This window comes from Lonchura striata, chromosome 4A, assembly GCF_050655825.1.
Source record: "Lonchura striata isolate lonStrDom1 chromosome 4A, ASM5065582v1, whole genome shotgun sequence".
NCBI classification, from domain to species: Eukaryota; Metazoa; Chordata; class Aves; order Passeriformes; family Estrildidae; genus Lonchura; species Lonchura striata.
The window spans coordinates 12,533,393-12,553,144 of NC_140742.1; the positions used below are offsets into that span (position 1 = coordinate 12,533,393).

Here is a 19,752-nt window from a genome sequence, read left to right on the forward strand (position 1 = left end):
CTTCCTTACACCAGTCTCACAGCATGGTAATTCTATTAAGTGCTATGGAATTAATCATGATTTATGCCAGTTGAAAGGAGAGAATAACCAAGTCCTGTATCCTCACCTCCTGTACTACTGGTACTGCTCTAATCTTCTTCATACTTTGAAGTGCTTTATTCCAGCCAGGTTGTTAGAATTACTTTGTGCCTGTACCCTTAAGCTCTGGTCATTCTTTGCTATAATTCCTTGCTGTGGATTCTGGAAAGGTGTTTTGCTGCTTCCACTCCCCACAATAAATGAGTTTGTCACTTGAAATATACTGCCAATGTGTTACATGTCCCACAGTGTTTGTGGTTATATCAGAAGTGTTTGTTTATAGCACCATAATTCAGCAATATCTTGATTACAGGAGAGATGGTGTTGTAACTCACTGTGGCTTGAAAGAATATTATTTTTCTTTTCCTTTAATATAAAATGTTGATTTTCAGTCCATACACTGAAAGAAAAAGGTGCAGTTGTTGCCCTAGTAACCAGCTGCCTTGTAAACCATCAGATGGTAGGAGCACAAGGTGTTAATTGTTCCAAGTGCTGCTTGTGGTCAAGGGTAAAAGCTAGAAGGGAGAGATTCTAAGAAACATCTGGGAAGATAAAGGTGTGTGACTGGAGAAAGCAGGTAGAGCTAAAGTGAGAAGTACCACTGCCACCAGAGGTGCAGGATGAGTGGAATTGTGGCCACATGTGAAAGAGTCCCTGAGTGAAGCCTGCAAGAGCACAGCACACCCTGGGAGCTTGATGGGTTTTACCAGGCACACTGAGGGTTCAGCACTCCATCAGCACAGGCTGTAGCTCTTCCTGACAGTGCTCATTCCCTTCTCCTGGCCAAACCCATCTCCATTTCCCCTTCTGCTCTGCGTCCTGGTGTTGTGGTGTGCTCTGCTCCAGAAGGTTCCTTCCTTCAGCATGAATTTAGGCTGGTCCTTCCCATCACACACCTACCTGGGTTGCAGCACACCTCTGCCCTGCTGAGCAGGTCCTGCTGCCGGGCTCTTTGCAGGCACAGCACAGCACCAACATCCTCCTGGGTGATCCTGCTGTGCTCATCCTGCCTCTGCTGGCTGTGCATGGCCAGGAGGGCAGACTGAGCTCAAAGCATCTGTGCCTCTGCCCCAGCCCTCCACGAGGCACTGCCCCCAAATCCAGTGGGTTTCGTGCTGGGGCTGGGAGGCAGCACCAGGAGGACTCTGCAAGGGGCCTGGGAGGGAGAAAGGCTGCAGGAGAGCTTCTCTCCCGTGTCTGCTCCCTCAGACGAAAGCAAGCTGGCAAGACAGCAGCCTCATGCTCCACAGCATCTGCCACCTCTCCCCTCTCTCCCCCTGCCCAGTCCTGGCCACCTGGAGGGCAAACAGCAATACCGTTAGGTCTGGGGGAAGGTTTTCTGCTTTGTAGCAATTTACCATATCTGAATGCCCACTGAATCTGCCAGCATGTGCATTCCCTTAGGAAATAAAGGCCAAGAGCACAGAAAATGCAGTATTTTTGCAAGATAAGCCCCTCCCAGGGGCAGGGTTATGCTAAGCAGGAGCCTCTGCCTCAGCATGGGACATGGATTACATCTACACGACAGTAACATATGGGGAGGAGGGCTCATGTCCTGTAGAGAAAAAGGATGGGACACCTGTATTTTCCCCCCTTGGACTCCATTGTCCAGGGATGTATTCCTGATGTCTCATTAACTTCGGGGGGGCAGTTTTCCCCCTTGTTTTTATTTACTAACCCTTGGTGTTTATACTTTGCAATAAAGACATTGCAGTGAGCCATGCCACAAAGCCCTCAGTGCAATCTAATGACATGTCACACTGGGGATGAAGCTTACATTTAAGCAGAAGCTTATTTTCTTTCTCTTGCTTCCCCTGGTACAGCTGCCCATGACAATGCAGCCACCTTCCTCTCAGCACAGCCTGATGTAGACCTCTGCTGCTGAGCAGGGCTGGGATTTCTGCCATTCATCCTTTACACTAAGAAAACACATTTGAGTGAATAAAGCTGAGAAACCATGAATTTTTCCAAGCAGAGAGTGCCTGGGCAGCACTTCAGCTAGCAAAGCTGCATTTTAACTGGGATCTGTGGGAAAGACTGAAAAATAAAGATGAATGAGTTTGGTTGGGTAATGAGATAATAAAATTGAAGGCTCTGGAGTTTAGCCCAGAAATATAACCCAGTATATGTGGCTGGCTAGCCTGCTCACTCTCCTACTGCTGGCAGCACCGTCTTAACCCAGTGAGGAGATCCATCCTTCAGAGCCCAAGCACAGAAATGCATTTGTGTAGCACAGGGTCAGTGGCACAGGATCAATCCTATCCTGCCCTCTGCCAGACTCCCAGCAGCTGGATTTACTCCCCACGGGTGAGGCAGGGCTGCAGAGGTGCTGCAGGATTCAAAGTGGGCTTCCCAAACCCAGAGGGGAGTTGGGCACTGGAACCCCAGGGAAATGGTTACAGCAGAGTTCAAACCCGACAGAGTTCAAGAAGCATTTGAATAATGCTCTCAGGAACATGGTGTGATGCTGGGGCTGCCCTGTACAGGATCACTGGCTGGACTTGATGTTGGGTCTCTTCCAATGCAAGAGATTCTATGATTCCATGAGCTCCCATGCATATCTTGTGCCAGTAAATACTACTGTGGCTCTGTAGAGGGTGGTGTTTCAGGGTAAAAAGGGCAGCAGAGCCAGTCTGAAAGGAAAACTGGGAGTGATTTTGCTTTCTGGAGTGACTGTTTTCCTAGACTCAGTTTTCAAATTGCTGCAGAGCTGAAAAGCAAAGCAAAGGCAAGTTCTCTTTGACTTGGGAAATATTTCAAAAATAAAGCAAACTCATTTTGAAAGGCACTTTGTCAGCTGCCCTATTTTTAGGATTGACTCCTACAGGTCCTTCCTTCAATGATAACAGTTTTGCCTGAGCAATGACTAGGGACTGCAGGATTTAGGCTTTTAATAAAGCAATTGTGTAATTAAAAATAAATGGGTCTCTAGTGTCACTATTTAAAAGAAAAGAAAACTTAGATCAAATAAGGCATTTCTTTCTTTTTGGTTTAGTCTGCTTGGATCATGCAGAGCTTTAATGACGCAGTCACAAATGTTGTATTTAAAAGGCCTCTTAGTTGCTGAGAGGAGCCCCAGGAGAGGGCTATTAACTGGCCAAATTAGGCTATTTATTTTTGTGAGTTTTGCAAGTTTGAAAAAGAGAGGCACATTTTCACTTAGGAGAGTGATATTTCAAATAGGTCACAGGAAACTCTGGCAGGCGGGGAGCAAAGCAGAGCGTCAGTAGGAAAACATTAACCAGAGACATTTTGCAAGTGTAAGTCGACATTTGGGTTCCTAATGGCTTCTGAAGTCCATTCAAAAATCTTTCAGTGAACATAAAATAGGGGCAAGGCACCGCAGCTGTGCAGGAGCCCCAGCCTGATCCTGAATCCCTTAAAAATGGCAGAGTCATGCCCTGGGTGCTGCTGTGAGAGAGCCGAGGGCTGCCAGCACAGCCATGGGACATGTTTGGAGGAGATGGACTCTGTCTTTGGTCAGGAGAGAGCCGGGGCTCACAGTCAGTCCCAAAACCTCACTGCACCTTTCCTGCCTTTAGCTTTGATTTTGATTCTTAGGACAAACCATGAACTTCATTTGCCTCTCACATAATCACAACCTGGAGCAAATCAGAAGTGACTTCAGTAAATCCTGTAAAGCAAGCTGCATGTGCACCTTCAGCATCAGGCACAATGTATTTTAAATACAGGTTGGAAAAGGTGCCTCCAACACCACCTCTGCAGGCACAGCACATGCTCACCAACAATACACCTTTTTCTCCTTTTCACCTTTGCAAACAGAATCAGTTACCTTAAAGCCGACTCAGGAGAATGATTCAGGTGAAATTACTTTGAAGGACTGATCCACCTCCCATTACCTTCAGCAGCTGAGGATGGAGTTACCCAGGAGTTAACTGGGCAATGTCAGGCTGTCACTGGGTCCTGTCCTGCTCCAGCAGGGCTGGGGTCCCTTGAGCCGCTGCCACACAAGCAACAGGAGCACCACAGCATCTGGATGTAAAAGTTTTGCAGGATTAGGATGAGAAAATAAATTATATAGTAAGATAATAAAAAGCAGTTCTCCTAGAAAGTGAGGTCTAATGGGTTCCTCTTGGTGGATTATAAATCCAGCAGCCATACAAAATTAAGCAACCACATGCCTATTACAGCAATCTCCCTCAAGTTCCTTCCCTACCTAAACCAGGTAATTGAGGACTCAAAATATTGGCATATCTGAGGCTGTGACTGTCACATCAGTGCTTCCATCAGTGAAAAACAAACCTCTATAAAAACACCTTTCTGTGACTGTGGTGGGACAGGCTCTCAGTACCACATTCTCCTCTCCGTCTGGGTGACCAGGAGGAGCTGCAGGTGCTTTGTGCCCAGCGTTCTCACAGGACTTCAGGTTTTTTATGACTCAGACAAACCAGTGGTTCACTGGATCAGAATTACTGGTGTAAAGGGAGCTGAAAGAGAAATTTGGAGCTTCACCAAAAACCTGGTCAGTTGATATACAAAATGTCAGACAGACCTGACCCACAGCTTTATTCTTCTCATAATCATTGTACTCTGTCATACTAACATAAACCAGCCCATCCCTCCCTGAACCAACCCAACCAAAACCAGGAGGGGTTTCTGGCATGGCCTTGTCCTGCACTGTAAACAACACTGCACACTCAGCAAGAGGAAACCAGAGGTAGAGTCCCTCCAGCTGTGTCATAGAAGAAATCCCTGCTCTGACCCATGTGGCATGTGACAGGGTGGGCATATTTTTCAGAGGTGAGGAGGGAATTTATAGGTACAGGGAAAGCACAAACATATTGCCTGTCTGTTTGGCATGAAAGAAGCTATAAATAGTGTGACAATTGTCTCCAGAAATCCAGGACAACCTCTGCCCTGATTAGCAACCACACAGTGTCCCTTTGGACTTTACTGATGCCATGCAGGTTGCAGTCACCAGCTCAGCTGGCTCAGGTGTCTGTTATTGCCTTTAAAACTGCCCTAGCAAAAGCTTCCTTTTCCAAGGAGAGACAGAGGCTGGTTCTCTGCTTCAGACAAACCTGCTGTAGCTCCAGTGTTGATTATCATCCAGTTGAACAGTAGAATTCTCCAGCTGGACCCTGTGCCTGCTTCATGGTTGTAATTTTTCCAGACTCCCTCTGTATATTAGTTTAGCCCAGCAATATTTATTTAGCAGATAAAACTTTGATGCTGCTCCTGTAGAAATAGTTTGCAATATATTAACAAAGCCCTAATATTAGTCAAAAGCATTTTTCATGTGCCCCCAAATGTTTGGTGTAAAAGAATCAGCAGATGCCAAAGGTGACAAGTTAACCAACAGGTAAAACAAAAGGATGAGGGTGATCAGGGGTACCATAAACCACTCCCTCCTCCAAGACCTTGAAGCTCACAGCATGCTGTGTATAATCCATGCAAGGTTATTGCTTAAAACAATTCTATATGATCCAATTCCATCCAGACACAAAGAAAGAATTCATCCTTTTCATGGTTCAACAAACCATGCCATAGTGCCATCCAGGGATAAACAGGTGTTTCTTGTTCAATGTGTCTGATGAACTCACACTGCCTGCCTGGCTGAAGTGGGGCTTTGAGGAAGGCCTGCAAAGATTTGGGTCACTCTTGCTTTCCCTGAACCACCCCATCCCATTGCTCCCTCCCAGGCACAGCCACGGGCATCAGAGCCCATCCAGCCCCGTCACAGAACAGCTCCTCCTGGCCCCATGCTGGGGGCGAGGGGGCCACCTACCCCAGGGAAGGGCAAAGACATTCCTGATGGTGATGGGGGACTGGCAGTGCCCACTGCACAAACCTCCCCCTGGCCTGTTTTCTTTCTTTCTCTGTTTCCCCATTCAGGAAAAAGCTTCTGTCACAACAGCTGCTGATTCATTTTCTGACTTGGTGCCGAGCATGCCAGACATAACATTTGTTTGCTGCCAAAGTGGTAAAAACAATGACTTACCAGCTCATTTTTCTTCAGTTGATTATGTGGTGGGGGGAGATAGGAGCTTTAATTAAAATTAGATAAGGAGGAGAATAAATCCACTGAGATGCAAGGAGCAATGCTCTGGAAGGCAGGAAAGGGGAGGGCATCTGAGGAGGTGCAGGAATACTCATCACTAAACAAAGGAAAATAAGGGAGTCCATAGTCAGTGGTGAGGGACTCTGTGGTCCCTTGCTGCCCTTCACCAGCTTCTCGTCTCCACACTTTCCACCATCCAGATGTCAACAGCTTCCCAGACCAGTAACTCTCAGACCCAGTACTTTGCCTTCCACATTGAGAGGAGAGAAGCCACCTAAAGATGGCTCCAGTGAGGGCAGACAGATATACTGCTCTTTGATCCTTTCCATTTTTCATACCTGATTTGTCTTCTGTGATGGAGGAGTCCCACCACCAACATTTATTTGCTTCTTAATATACTGACTAATAATTTGCTCAGTAGAGAGAATCTACATCCAACTCACATTTTGGAAGTATTCAGGGCAGAGTGACTGGACTGAGATTTTGGCTTGCCTCTTATGCATTAGAGCCAAGTCTGGCTCCAGTGAGTGAAAAGTAATGGTAACCAGTGTGAGGGTGAGATCCTGCTGTGGATGAACCATCCAAAGCTGTTATCCCAACATGACCATTATCATTTCATCTGATGATAAAGGAAAGGCCACATCATTCAGAGGCCACAAGAGAGATTTTTAAGGGAGGTGCTGAACAATCCTTCCGCAGGTGGAATGTGGCTGTGTGGTCAGATGCTACAATTCAAATCAAGGACTCATCAAGGACTATTTATCTAATGCCTGCTAACCTCTCCAAACATATGAGGAGGAAAAGCTCACTTTTATACTTTGCAAGCTCTTGCCTTCTTTGCTTTAAATAGTTGTTTGCTCTCTTCATCTGAGGGGAATACAAAGAATGGCTATTTGCAAATGCAAAACCCAAGATCAAGGAGTCATTCTTGTTCACCAGAGAAAATAAAATAGACACTAGAGAAGGTCTTTAGAAGGAAGGAAGGATTTTCAAGAATACCAAATGAGGCACCTAGATGCCACCAGCAAGCCACTGAAAAAGCTGTATACCTTCTTGGAATATTTTTGGAAAATCACCTCATTATGTCAACTTGTATTCAGAACCTGAAAGGAGTATCTTCACCACCATATTCTCACAGAATGGGGAAGAGGGGATTTAAAAGGTATCTTATGTTCTCCGCCCTTATCTCTGCTACACAACTGAACTATTCTTTCCTTGACTTGATCTACCTGCATCACTTCACAGGTCTTGTATACACTCTCTCCTTGGATGGCATTGCTAAATTACTTCACCATAGCAATATAAGTGTTTAAGAAAATCATAAGTTGCTCTCTCAACCAACCATGTTACAAGAACGCCACCAAGCAAGGCTTCTCCCTCCCATGACCTTTTGCTGATTCAGATCCCACAGAAAACAATGCTCAAGCTGTGGATTGACTTATCTGACCATCCAGACACACCCTGACTTTCTTGGCTTCAGTTGGACCTGTAGTTTCTCAACACCTTTGCAAATTAAGTCTAGAAACTAAAACATTAAATTATATTGCTGCATAAGGACCTTCATTTCCAGTCTTATATCAGCAGGAATGATATTACCATTCTATGCACTAGACCTGTTTTTGTAATACTATGGTTCATCAGAAGTTTTTATGTTAATACCAAATCAGAAATAATACACATGTGATTCATAATAATCTAACTGAATAGCTGCACTGAATGTATTGTAAGAAATTCTGGTTAGGCAAGAAACTCATTAAAGAAATAGTGACTACTATTATCCCACAGCATATATTGTTCTACTGGAAAGTTTCCTTGAGTAGTTTCTTTAATTAGCAGTTTGATATTTTGAAATAGTGTGATCTCCACAACACACAATTTGTAACAGACTTGGCTGGCAAAACAAAGGAAAGCAAGCAATCTTTTCAGAGTTTGCATCTCCAGGGCATATCTTGTCATTTGATGCTGTATGTATGTGTATAACATGGTGACACTGTTCTTGTGGGATTTTGATTCCTAAAAGTTACTTAGATAAAGAGCTTTTTTATTGGAACATTATATATTGTCTTTTTTTCCCCCTTTTTTAGAAAATCCACATAAAATATTTGCATAACTTTGGGCTATTCAAATAGAAGACATTGACCCCAGCTGTGTTCTAGTGAATGAATCATTTATGTAGGAGCTCATTGCACAGAACGTATGGTATTTTATCTTTGCTGGGTTTCTGCCAAATACAGTCTGTAACAATTTTTCCCCTTTGCCGCATTTACTGTTTGCTATCCTTTAAAATATATCAGCTCCAAGTGTGAGAAAGCAAAACAGATTCTGGCCAGCTCTGGCTGAGAGCTGTTTGCATGGATACCCCTGTGCTGGCACCGAGGTGCCCTTGCTTTTGGAGAACATCCATTCCAGATCTGAGACTCTCCTTGCACTGACTGCTTTTAATAAACATTGAATCAAAGTTAATTTAAACCTGCAGGGAACTGCAGAAGCCCAGGAGCAAGGGAAAACAGCGATCCTCTTCATAAGCATAGGAACTGCCCTAGTGAGAGAGACAAACTTCCACTGCCTTGAACATCCCAAGCTCTGCACCTGCAGGGAAAGCCTGCAGGGAGTGAGGGAGGATGTTTCTGCCACAGCTCTGCTCAGTTACAGCTATCCTCCAGGTATCACTTAAGTGGAATTTGGGCAAGACATATTTCTGCCCAGAAGGGCAGGGAGAAAGATTATTTCATTAAGTGACTGAGGCACTGCATGACCAAAGCCACTATTACAGCAGGTTTGATTTGAAACGGTAAGGAGAGGTCAGACTCACTCAGCACTGATCTCCCAGGGGAGAGCAGATAAGGCAGAGTGCTAAGGTTTCCACGCTCCCACATGAATAGATAAGGTCTGAATGAACAGCTCATCTGTAGGCTGCTTCCCTAAGTGTTTTTCATAGCTTTCACTGGAAACCCTCATACCTTTCTACACTGAATCACATAATTACGGTTTCCACAAGAAATTCAGAGCAGGATCTCCTCCCACAAAATTTCCTCTCACCTGCACTCCTTTCATCACCAAAGATGACTATTTGTCAGCACTATCTCTACTGCTGAAAGGGTTCACAAGCAGCTCAATTTAGCAGCTAGAGTCAAGAATATTTCCCCATGTGCAAGCTTCTAAAATGTGTTTGTGTGTGGCATGAGCATCTCCATGAGGAATCACTCATTCAGGACACACTTGCAGTCTCAATGTGTTCTCCCTGCTAAGCAAGGAGCTTCTTTTACAACAGAAAACCTCCACCATCATGAGGCTACCTTCCAGTTTCCCAGGAAAGCCTTGCTGAGATGGAGATATTGCTAGCAGGATGCAGCCCCATTAATCTCTGCCATCCCAGTTCCTTCTGCCTGAGCTGTTCCCTGTCACAGGAGGCTCGCTCTTCATCACACCCTCCCACGTGCAACAGGAACATAATAGTCTGGTTAAACCTGACCCTGGGTAAACTCCAAACACAGACAAGACAGTGCTCTGAAGGTCACCAGTTAATTCATCTTGCAGCAGCAGATTATTTCTGATGTGAAATGTTTGCTCCTATTCCCTCAAAAAAGCAAGCCAGAGTTTATCACAGCTCTGCAAGTCCCTCCTGAGTGAGCCACCCAAGAACCTGCACTGACACCCGTGCCAGTGTCCCAGAGTTGAAAGTGCTGCTGTAAATACACGTGACTGTTGTACAAACTCCAGTTTTGGTTGCTCATAACTTCATCTATAATTAATTGTTTAGGCTGAAAATTTCTCCAGCTGGATTCAGCCTCAGGCTAAACTCTCATTTTGGCTGAAATGGTTTGTGTCTCTCCCAAGAATATATTTAAGGAAAAATACTCTCTTTTGCCCCTGTTAAAAGGGTCTTTTTGTAATTTACTGAAATGTTCTCACAATTCTATGCTTCTAAAAGCAGCACTTTGAAATACTGGCAGACTTGACTGTTGTGAAACACATTTCTTCATATTGTCATAGGGAGAGAAGGATCCCAATTTGGCCGTTTTCAGCCTCAGACTTAAATAAACATGTACAGGTATGTATATACATACACACACATATTTAACTCTGACTACCCTCAGTGCTGAGCAAGCTTGGTGCCCCACTGTGCCAGACACACCAGTGAGGGGACACACAGAGAATCCAGCAGAGACCAAGGGCACTTGTGCAGCTACAGGGCCTTAGAGCTTTCACTGCAAACGTGCCCTTAGGTTGCAGGATGTCTGAGGTACCAGGCCAGAAGAGAGCTGGGGGCAGGTCAAGCTGAGCAGGACACAGACACGACATCTCAGTGAACACAGGAGAAGCAGCTGCTGAAAGGATCCTGTGATGAGCCTGGCCACAGAGCAAGGTCTGACGTGTAAGCAGTGAAGATAACCCTGGGTAAACATGGAGCAGCAAAGACAAGTCAAAATGTTCAAAAGCAGTTCAGTAAACAGCTTCTCTCTACCCTAAAAACAGCCAGAGGTGTCTCTACAGAGATCTATTCTACAATGAGACAGAAGTTGAGAAAATGAGTACATGATCACTCATGATAAAGAGCACAGCACAATGCAAGGGGGCTGAATGCAACCTGCATGAACAACCCAAAGTTTCCTTCTTCAGGAATATCTGAAGTTGGAACCTTATGACAGACTAAAGATGTTGTACCCACTTTCAGAGGGGGTGCACACCCAGTGATTTATGGCCATGCAAGAAACACACCTGGCTGCAGAGGACAAACCCTAGAAAGTCTTGAAAAATCTGAACAGAAAAGTGAAAATTACATCATTAAATTTTTTACCAATGCAATAGAGTCCAGAGATGTCATTAGGAAAAAGAAACCCCAGCACACATCTGCCTCCGAGCTAACCAAGAAAGCAAAATGGCCCCACTCTAACTAAGAAATTAAAACACTTATAGACAGTTCTTACTACTCTGCGAACATGAGTCAGTACAAGTGAAAATGGTGCACAGATGGGCCAGCACAGAAGCAACAGAAGTGCCGTGATATTTACAAGGGGGGGAAAAAAAATCTTCCTTTCCAAGTGTAAATATACCAGAGAAATCATCCGCTCACAGCACAAACTGGGCTTTGATGTAGCAAACACTCCCACCAGGGACGGCCCCGCTCCGCCGGGAGGAAGCGGCATGGCAGACGCTGCATCTGGAAGACAGTAGGCTCAAAGCACGGAGCTTTTCCAAAGAGTCACAACACACAGGAACATGCCAGACACACAGACCATTCCACAGCCTTCATGCAACCAGCAGCGAGGGGCCAAGCACCGTGCCAGGCCATAGAGAGATGCTGAGAAGGAAGGAATTGTGCTGAGAGCTGGGTCTAACAGCTGGGAAGAGCATCGTGACAGCCCCTCCAGCCTGGGCTCTGGTGCACTGCCCGTGACACCAGACATGCAACAGCTTCAACACACAAATCAAAGCTGCTGGTGCTCTGCATGGAGCCAAGCAAGTGGCACCTGAAGCACTCTGTCCAGCTCTGGGGTCCTCAGCACGGCAAGGACATGGACCTGCTGGAACAGGACCAGAGGAGGGCCATGAAGGTGACCAGAAGGAAAAGGATCCAGGAAGACCTTAAAACACCTTCCAGCACCTAAAGGGGCTACAAGAAAGATGGAGACAAACATTTTACCAGGGGCTGTTGTGATAGGACAAGGGGTAATGGTTTTAACTAAAAGAGTTGATTTTCTCTAGATGCAAGGAAAAGCTTTTTTACAGTGATGGTGGAGAAACACTGGCACAGGTTGCCCAGAGAGGTGGTAAATGCCCCATCCCTGGAAACACGCAAGGTCAGGTCGGGCAGGGCTCTGAACAACCTGATGTTTGCCCTGAACTAGATGACCTTTAAAAGGTACCTTCCAACCTAAATCACTCTATGATTTTTGTGGTCCTCAGCCTCTCACAGAGCAGCAATAACACAGAGGGTCTTTTTCTTCAGCCTCTCTCAGATCTCTCCCTCAGTGCAAGCTGCTCTGAGTTCACAGCGAGAGCATGGGGCTGAGCTCTCCAGACTAATCACATTCCTCCCCACACGTCTTCCCCTCACCTGTAAAACAGCAGTAACAATATTTACACTTCTGCACTTGGCTCGAGATGTGGAATGAAAATTTAATTATCATCAGTGCTATTTACCTGTGAGGAACAGCTCACAGCCTGACCACAGCAGGAACAAGTCGAGCCTGAGGAGCCCAGAGTGGAGCTGCAGGAGACAGCACAAATCTCATCCCAGTGGTAAAAAGGTGTGGCAGCTTTGAATGGAGAGAAACAGCTTCCCTATCACTTATGAACTTGTTTATAGCAAATTATCACAGAATTTCATAATGGGTTTCCAGTTTGCAGGTCAGGCAAACTCCTGCCATTCAGCTGTTCTGCCCACTGCCGCCGCAGTGACACACATACTCGTGTTCTACGGGAAAAACAGATTTTTAAACAATAAATCCGGCTTTCCAAACCTCTCACCTCCCCTGGGTCCCTCTAACAACTTTTGTGGGCTTGTGCTACATTGTCTCACTCTTGAAGACCTTTTTTCCCCCCAGTGTTGTGTGAAAGACCCAAGCACAGCAGGAGAAATTAATTAACAGAGCAGACAGCTATTCTGCCATCAAATGAACAAAATTAAACAGTACCAGAGACTTACACTTATAGTCACCCCTAAGTGTTTCACATGACAACAGCAGGGAAAACACAGTCCAGACTGTTGTTTTAATGTTGATAATATTCCAAAATCCACAGCGCTTACCAATTTCTCAGTGGAAATAAAACCTTTGACACCAGTGGGAATTCTGTCTGGGCATGAAAGCTGGTTGTTGTATTATGATCCAGCAATAAGAGTCTGTTTTGATTGTCAGATGTTTAGCACCATTCCCTTCTAAGCCTGCCCAGAGCACCTGGACTGACAAGGAGAGGACAAAACTTCAGTGGAATTGCATTAGACATGAATACATCTGTGCACTCACGTGCTATCTGCCAAGGCTCGTGCTGCTGAGGAGTTGATTCTGTTCTCCACTATGGGCAGGGTTTATTTATACTTTGCAATCACCTCCCAGCAGCTGGAGAGCTGCCTGATGTGTCAGCCTGCTCTGCTGCAGAGTGTTGGCTTTTTGCATCTCAGCTGCTTCGTTACTGCCCGGATGCTGACCAGGACTGGGCTGCTAATTTCTCCCAGAATCATGAAGATGTTAAGGAATATAGGGGGAGGGAAGGGGAGAAGGAAAATGTTATGAAACAGCAACAAGTAAGAGGGAAAGGAGTTAAAATGAAGACAGGAACAAAATTCAAAGCGCACGAGTGTAAGACAGCATCACTTCAGGCATATGTCAAAATAGTGTCAGATTTTTCTCTGTTCATTAAGTCAACAGTTAAACACCCACCAGCTCTGCTTTTTACTAGCCCTGGAGTTTTGCTGCACCTGGAGAACCTCTCTATGACATCAGCAGTAGAAACAACTGGTTTTGTCAGCAGATAAGCTCATTCATGAGTAGGCTGAGTAACCCCTTCCACTCATGTCACCATGAGGGCCACGAGCAGGGGTCAGGTCACAGACTCCATGTGGTGAAGACCAGCCTAAGTACAACAGAAGCAGTGGGAAAATGGCCTAAATAATAACAATTTTTCCAAGTTTTAAATCACATGTAACAACACTTAGTATTTGTCCCCAGAGTTTGATAAAAAGAAAATTATCCCCATAATGCTAAATTAAAAGCATCAAATTCACACCTATGCAGCTAGAGATCACCAGCCTGTGGTGAGGAACGGTCCCAGCAAGGGAACATCTGTGCATTCTGGGAAAAATCTCCCCTCTCCAGCACTTGGGGTTCTTAACTCCCTCTCATTTACAGAAGATTCACAGAGAAAGAACCTGACACACGAGTGCTTTCCAAGAGGACTTTGAACCTGTAACTATATTTGATATAAAATTACTGGCCAATTATAAAATTCTGTGGTGTGGTTAATGAAAACCCAAGCAATCCACATGCAATAGCTTCAGAAAAAAAAAATGTTAGTTTCCCTTTTTGTACATAAGTTTTGTTATAATCATTGGAACTTTTCCATTACAGGTAGAAGGGTGAGTAAACAAGTAAACCCTTATTTACAAAAGAGGGCTAACATTGTCCAAGGGAGAGTGCATATTAGATTGAGACTACGGTAATTTCCTAGGACTGTATTTAGATCAAAGAGTCTGAGGTTTTTAGTGGTTTTGGCCTCAAAAGCCTTCCCAATGGATATGTATAATTTAGCTGTGATAAGTCTTCCTTAAGTTTAGGAGCCAAGAAGACAGACTCGTCTCTTTTCTGCAAGAGCCAGTATCCAGAATTTGGCAATAAACACACTTTCCTCCCAGGCAGTGTCAGCCCTGAATTGTACCTGCTCTTTGCCATTATACCAACACAGGCACATAAATCACCCCTGTTCAGTCTGAGGGAAAAATCCCACACAGACACCTCTGCTGCCCTGACAGTACCTGTTCTGCACTCCATTTCCACACTTCTCAGCCCAAATAAGGCTGCTTTATGCACTGTTTTATTACCTCAGCTAATATTGCACACTCGCAGCAACAGGAACAAAGACTTTGGTGAAAGCAAGCTTGTTTATCTGAAGGTTTGGGGGATTTTCCCATTAAAAAAAAAACAACCAAAAAAAATCTCCCCATTTGTAACTACGAACATTCCTCAACAGTCCTCACCTCACTCAGCCAAAAATCACATGAGGTCTTTCTGAAAAACTAAGTTCTGTGCAATGAAGTTATTAACTGCTGGGAAAGGCAGAAAAAGCTTTTTTACAGCTGTTCATTGATGCACTGAACGTCACCTTACACTTACAGCCCTTCTGGATTCTGCAGACTTCTGGAATAGGCTAAGAAAAAACAAAAATCTTGGCCAGAGCAGTTACACTGCTTCTTGAGACATGTTTTTTTTTGGGTTCAGGCCTCAGATTCTCCGCCAGCAATTTCTTTTCCTGGTGGAAATTTAAAAAGCCAAAACAAACCTCTGAAAAAATCCAAACAACAAAAAAAAAAAATCAAAACAAAACAAAACACACACACGCACACAAAAAAAACAACATAAAAACCCAAAAACAAAACAAAACAAAAAAATCCCACAAAACAAAAACCACCCACAGAACATACTAGGTTTGTCTGCTTTTTAGGAATCCAGAGAACAAATATGAGTTCCTAAGGCATTTGCGAGGGATGTGGATTGACCCCAAAGGCCCAGCATCCTTCCATGGAAGGTCACAGCCATTCTGACAAAAGCCAGCAGCGCCTGGCTCCGGACCAGAGAGCTCCCAGTGCTGGGAAGTGGGAGAGGAGCAGCCTGACCATGCCAGCTCCCATCTGGCACCCTGTGGGCCACATCCCCGTGCACACTCCAGTTGTGCTCCCACAGAAGGGGACAGCCTGGTCCACCTGATGCTGAAGTCCCCATCACTGATGCTTGAGCCTGTCCATGCAACTTTAGTGACTCTCAGAAACTTTTCACACAGGGGCCACGGCTTGTGCTGCTCACTTCAGTTTCAGGCAGGTGCACAAACCCCTTGGTTTAACCAATTGGCTGTCATCCTGCAGTGAATAAGGCCAGACCTAATTTTCTGTGTTTAATTTATGTTTCAACATTTTTATTCAAAAACTGTACAGGGCTGCTTGGGTATCAGCAGGTGCATTTCATCAGTACATAAACCATGCCCAACCAGTCCTGTTCTCATCCCTGCTCCTGCAGGAGTACACCACTCTTCACACCCAGTCTGCTGCTTGGCTTCCTTTCCTCTTTCCCTTTTAAATGGCACAGACAGCCGATGAAGAGCCAGGCACTCACCTTGACCCAGACCTGAATCTCCACCAGACTTTCTCAGCAGGAACAACCAGGTTTGAAATGAGAGGAAATGCTTGGCAGGTGCTCCCAAGGGACTGGCCAGAAATAACTGCACTCTCTAGTTAATGTCCATCTGAATACTACTAACATTTCTCCTTTAAGAGTGTGGCTGAAGTATTTGATTTACACAAGGTGAGGATTTGTTTGCAGTTGCCCGGCAGATCAGGCACACAACAGGGAACAGTCAAACCCATTTTAATCACTTATGTAAGGTGCCCGTGCTCTCCATACAGACAAGGGATCTTTTAGGGTATGATTAACTGTAATTAGGAACCTACCTCTCACCTTTGATTATGGCAGTAGTCTAGACAGCTAGTGTTGGCAGAGAACTGGCAGACTCAAAATTACCTCGTACAAATATTCCCCAATGCATCGGTTATGCAAGGAAACCGAGCGGAGGCTCTCCGGGAAGAGGGTTACCCCGACACTTGGCAGGCAGTGAGGAGCAGGTAAGGCTGTTTACAGGAGCTCTACTCAGCCGTGACTTCCAGCAGGCAGCTCCCGCATCCAGCCCGGAACGCCGCGGGCTGAGCGAAGCGGTCCCGAAGCGCCGAGCCGCTCCTTCCCGCTCAGCTGCTGGCGCTGGAGGAGAAAAGTCTGCTGGATGTCAGCCCTGGTGCAGGAGCAGAGCCAGCAGCGTGGCCAGCCGCCAGCCCATTGCTCAGGAAAACCTGCTGAAAACCCACTGAAAAACACACTCCTTCCTTCGGCACGGGGCTGCAGCTGCGGAGCCCGGCAACATCCTCCAGTGCTGCGGCCGCGGGCTGCTGGGTGGTGCGGGCTGACGGCTGCTTGTAGCTCCCAACTCCTTCAACTCCTACTACTGCTCGCCTTTTTTTTTTTTAAAGGAGCCACTTGGATCATAACTTTAATCAAGACTTTAGAAAACAAGGCATGTAGAAAATTTGGCCAAATGCATTCCAGCTTCATTAACGAATTTAAAAGCTGCCCCCAAATCAGCAAAATTTTTACTTGAAAAATAATTGTTGCATTTGAAAGTACAATACTTCAGGCAAGAGATAGACTAAGGTCAAAACGTAGTTCAGTCCCTGAAATAATTCGCTTTAAATTGCGTATTTTCATTTTCCATCTCAGATAACTGTGTGGCAAGGCTGTGCATTGCTATATGACAGCTCCTTCTGCTTTTAAAACAGCAGCACATCAGTAGTAGCTAAATTGATGCCTTTTGTGGGTCCATCACTTCCCGAGGTAATTGATTAGTGCCTGTGAAGGGCTCTGAGAACTAACAGATTACGTGTTCTGAGCCCGGTAAATTATTTTAATAGATTTAGGAAGAAAAAGATTCAGAATTTTGTGTGATCCAGTATTACCTTTCCCAACCAGCATTTCTTCTTCCCATATATTTACTAAGTTAGAAAACAAGTGTGCTAAGCCCAGGGAGCAAGAAGAGTTGAGCATGACACCTGTTAAAATATAGTAGAAAGCGAGTATATTTTTTCCACTGAGAGTTTCTCTGATGACTGTTTATTCCGCTATTTAAAGATCACAGCTTTATTCTAGCTCAAGAGAAGAAAATGGAAAGGTCACAGCTCCGCGGAGCTCGGAGCGATGCGCCGGGCAGACGGCACGGCAGCCCCAAACAACACGCTGTGTTCGAGGCTCCAGCCTCGCAACACATCCTCTGCGCTGCAATTTGGAACCATTTAAGCTCAGCTGCCTTAAACACAGCCCGAACCAAGAATAGCCTCGGCTCCCGGGCACAGGTCAGGCGATGCTGAGTCACTCGCTGGCCGGAGCCCAGCTTTTCCAGCTGCCTTGGGCTCGGCCTCCTTAAAGACACGACTTGTGCCTGCCGCACACAGCCCCGGCTCCAGCTGGGCACGGCCAGCCAGGGATGGCACGCTGGGACGCCGGGCTTTAGCCAGATGCATGATTCCAGTATGAATTCCTGGTTCCTACCGCCCTGTTTCTCTCCAGCTTCGGAGCGCAGCGCTGCTGCTGCCTTCCTGCCCATTCAAAGCTACATTCATACATCTCTTTGTAATTATGAATCAACTCCCAGGCATCGGTGCACACCCCAGGCTCACACAGAACGGCAAACAATATACTGTCACGGGCTGCATCAGCTGCACGATGCTCTCTCATGCCTTCAGGCTTGCTAAAGCTGATCCAACGCTAATATAATAATAGTCTTTTTACCCGCCTCCTCCCCCAACAATTACCGGAGGCTTGGAAGGCCATTGAAATGCAAATAGCACACGGAGAGGTTATTGGGAACCAGGCTGGGAAGACACAAATGCTGTCCTGCTAGTTTCCTTTAGTTTGACACGAACGGGACCGTAGTCCTGAATTTATCCGTTTAAACAGTGTAGAAGCTGAAGTGCATCTTTTCCAGCACGGCTTCTCTTATCTGGGACCCCTGTTACTCCCCTTATCTGCTGCAGGAGCAGAGAACTGCACAGCACAGAAGTGTCTGTAGCTCCGGTAATACGAGTGTGCCCAACTACACAAACTCGCAGAAACACGTGCAGTGTGGGTTTGAAAGATCTTGCCCTCATGGCCAATGCACTGTGGATCCTGCAGTTTGCTCTGTGGCCACAGATGGAAGTCAGAAATACAGCATCCCTCTCCCTGTTATCCCACCGTATCCTTCAGCCCAGGTGCTTCTGCAGAGGACAGGACCCCTCTCTCCTTCCCACCTCTACTATACTTTCAGGTAATGTTTCCACCAAGAACAAAAAAGTGCTTTCTGAACCCAAGGCAGTCCTGACACTTGGCTGGAGCAGCTGTGAACAGGAGTGTGTACGAGCTGCTGTTTTGTGACATGGGACTACGATGACCCTGACACTTCTTCAGCCTCTCAGTCCCCAGTAAAGCTTCAGGAGTACCTCCTAAAAATAGGCTGCATCCTCATCCCCCTTTCTGTAGCAAAACAACCTATAAATATCACAAACAAGATGTTTACCCTATTAACAAATCCCTACCCCCGTTCAAAAGAGCCATAGAGAAGAGGGTCCAGTACCCGGTGCACAAGGGGTAACTTCTTTGCTTTGGCGAGAAGGCAGCTGAGGCAAATCTAGCGGCAGCGTGTGTACAGCTACTCAGGCACGGTTAGTAACACCACAGAGCTAATGGGTCAGTGGGAGGGGCAGACCGAACCCAGGAGAATCTTCTTGCCAAGGCAGTGAGACAGCAGGGCCATCGGCCATCTCTGGGGAGGCAGGGGAGCTTTCATGCCTGGGCGTTTTCAGACGTGGCTGCGGCCGATGTAACCTGGCGTCCATGGGTCCCGCTCCGATGGGGCCTTTGGGCTGGAGACCTCCAGAGGTCGCTTCCAGCCAACAATTCCATAGCTCCGTAACCTCCACGTTAGATACTTGGCAGTAAAGGGTGAAACTGCAGCAGCTCCCTCCCCTGTACTTGTGTACTTTCCCTGGCGCAGGGCACAGCGCCCAGCCGCACCCCCGCCAGCACGGGGCGGCCTCCCAGCGGGAGCCGCGCTCGCTGCCCGGGGCACACGGGCTCCCAGCGTGGGGTGACGGCGGCGGGGCCCGGCAGCCGCAGCCCCGACCCCTCCCTCGCTCCCCGTCTCCCCATCGCTGTCTGCCGCCCGCTCTCCCGCTCGGGGCAGCACACGCGGAACTGACGCCGGCAGAAGGATGCGCGCCGGGGGCGCGTTTTGGGCGAGAGGGAAAGGCCGGGCGGTGCCGGGGCCCGGCCGCCCTGCGGGGGCCGCGGGGCTCCTCGCAGACACCCCCGGGCTGCGCGGGGCCGGGGCGGGGGCGCGGCCCGGCGCGGAGGGCGGAGCGC

The 19,752-nt window shown here is 46.7% G+C and overlaps 1 long non-coding RNA gene across 6 annotated transcripts in view; it reads right to left on the minus strand.

Annotated features, from left to right (window-relative positions):
• Positions 1 to 19,658, minus strand: part of LOC146763284 (uncharacterized) — a 32,693-nt gene extending 13,035 nt beyond the window's left edge. For 3 of the 6 annotated variants that reach the window (XR_014952462.1, XR_014952459.1, XR_014952458.1), the window contains exon 1: positions 3,872 to 19,658. This is a non-coding gene — a long non-coding RNA (uncharacterized LOC146763284). Of the gene's footprint in view, positions 1 to 978 lie in introns of all 6 variants that reach the window. The other 3 variants (XR_014952461.1, XR_014952460.1, XR_014952457.1) reach the window with 3 other exon arrangements.
• Positions 19,659 to 19,752: the final 94 nt, after the last annotated feature.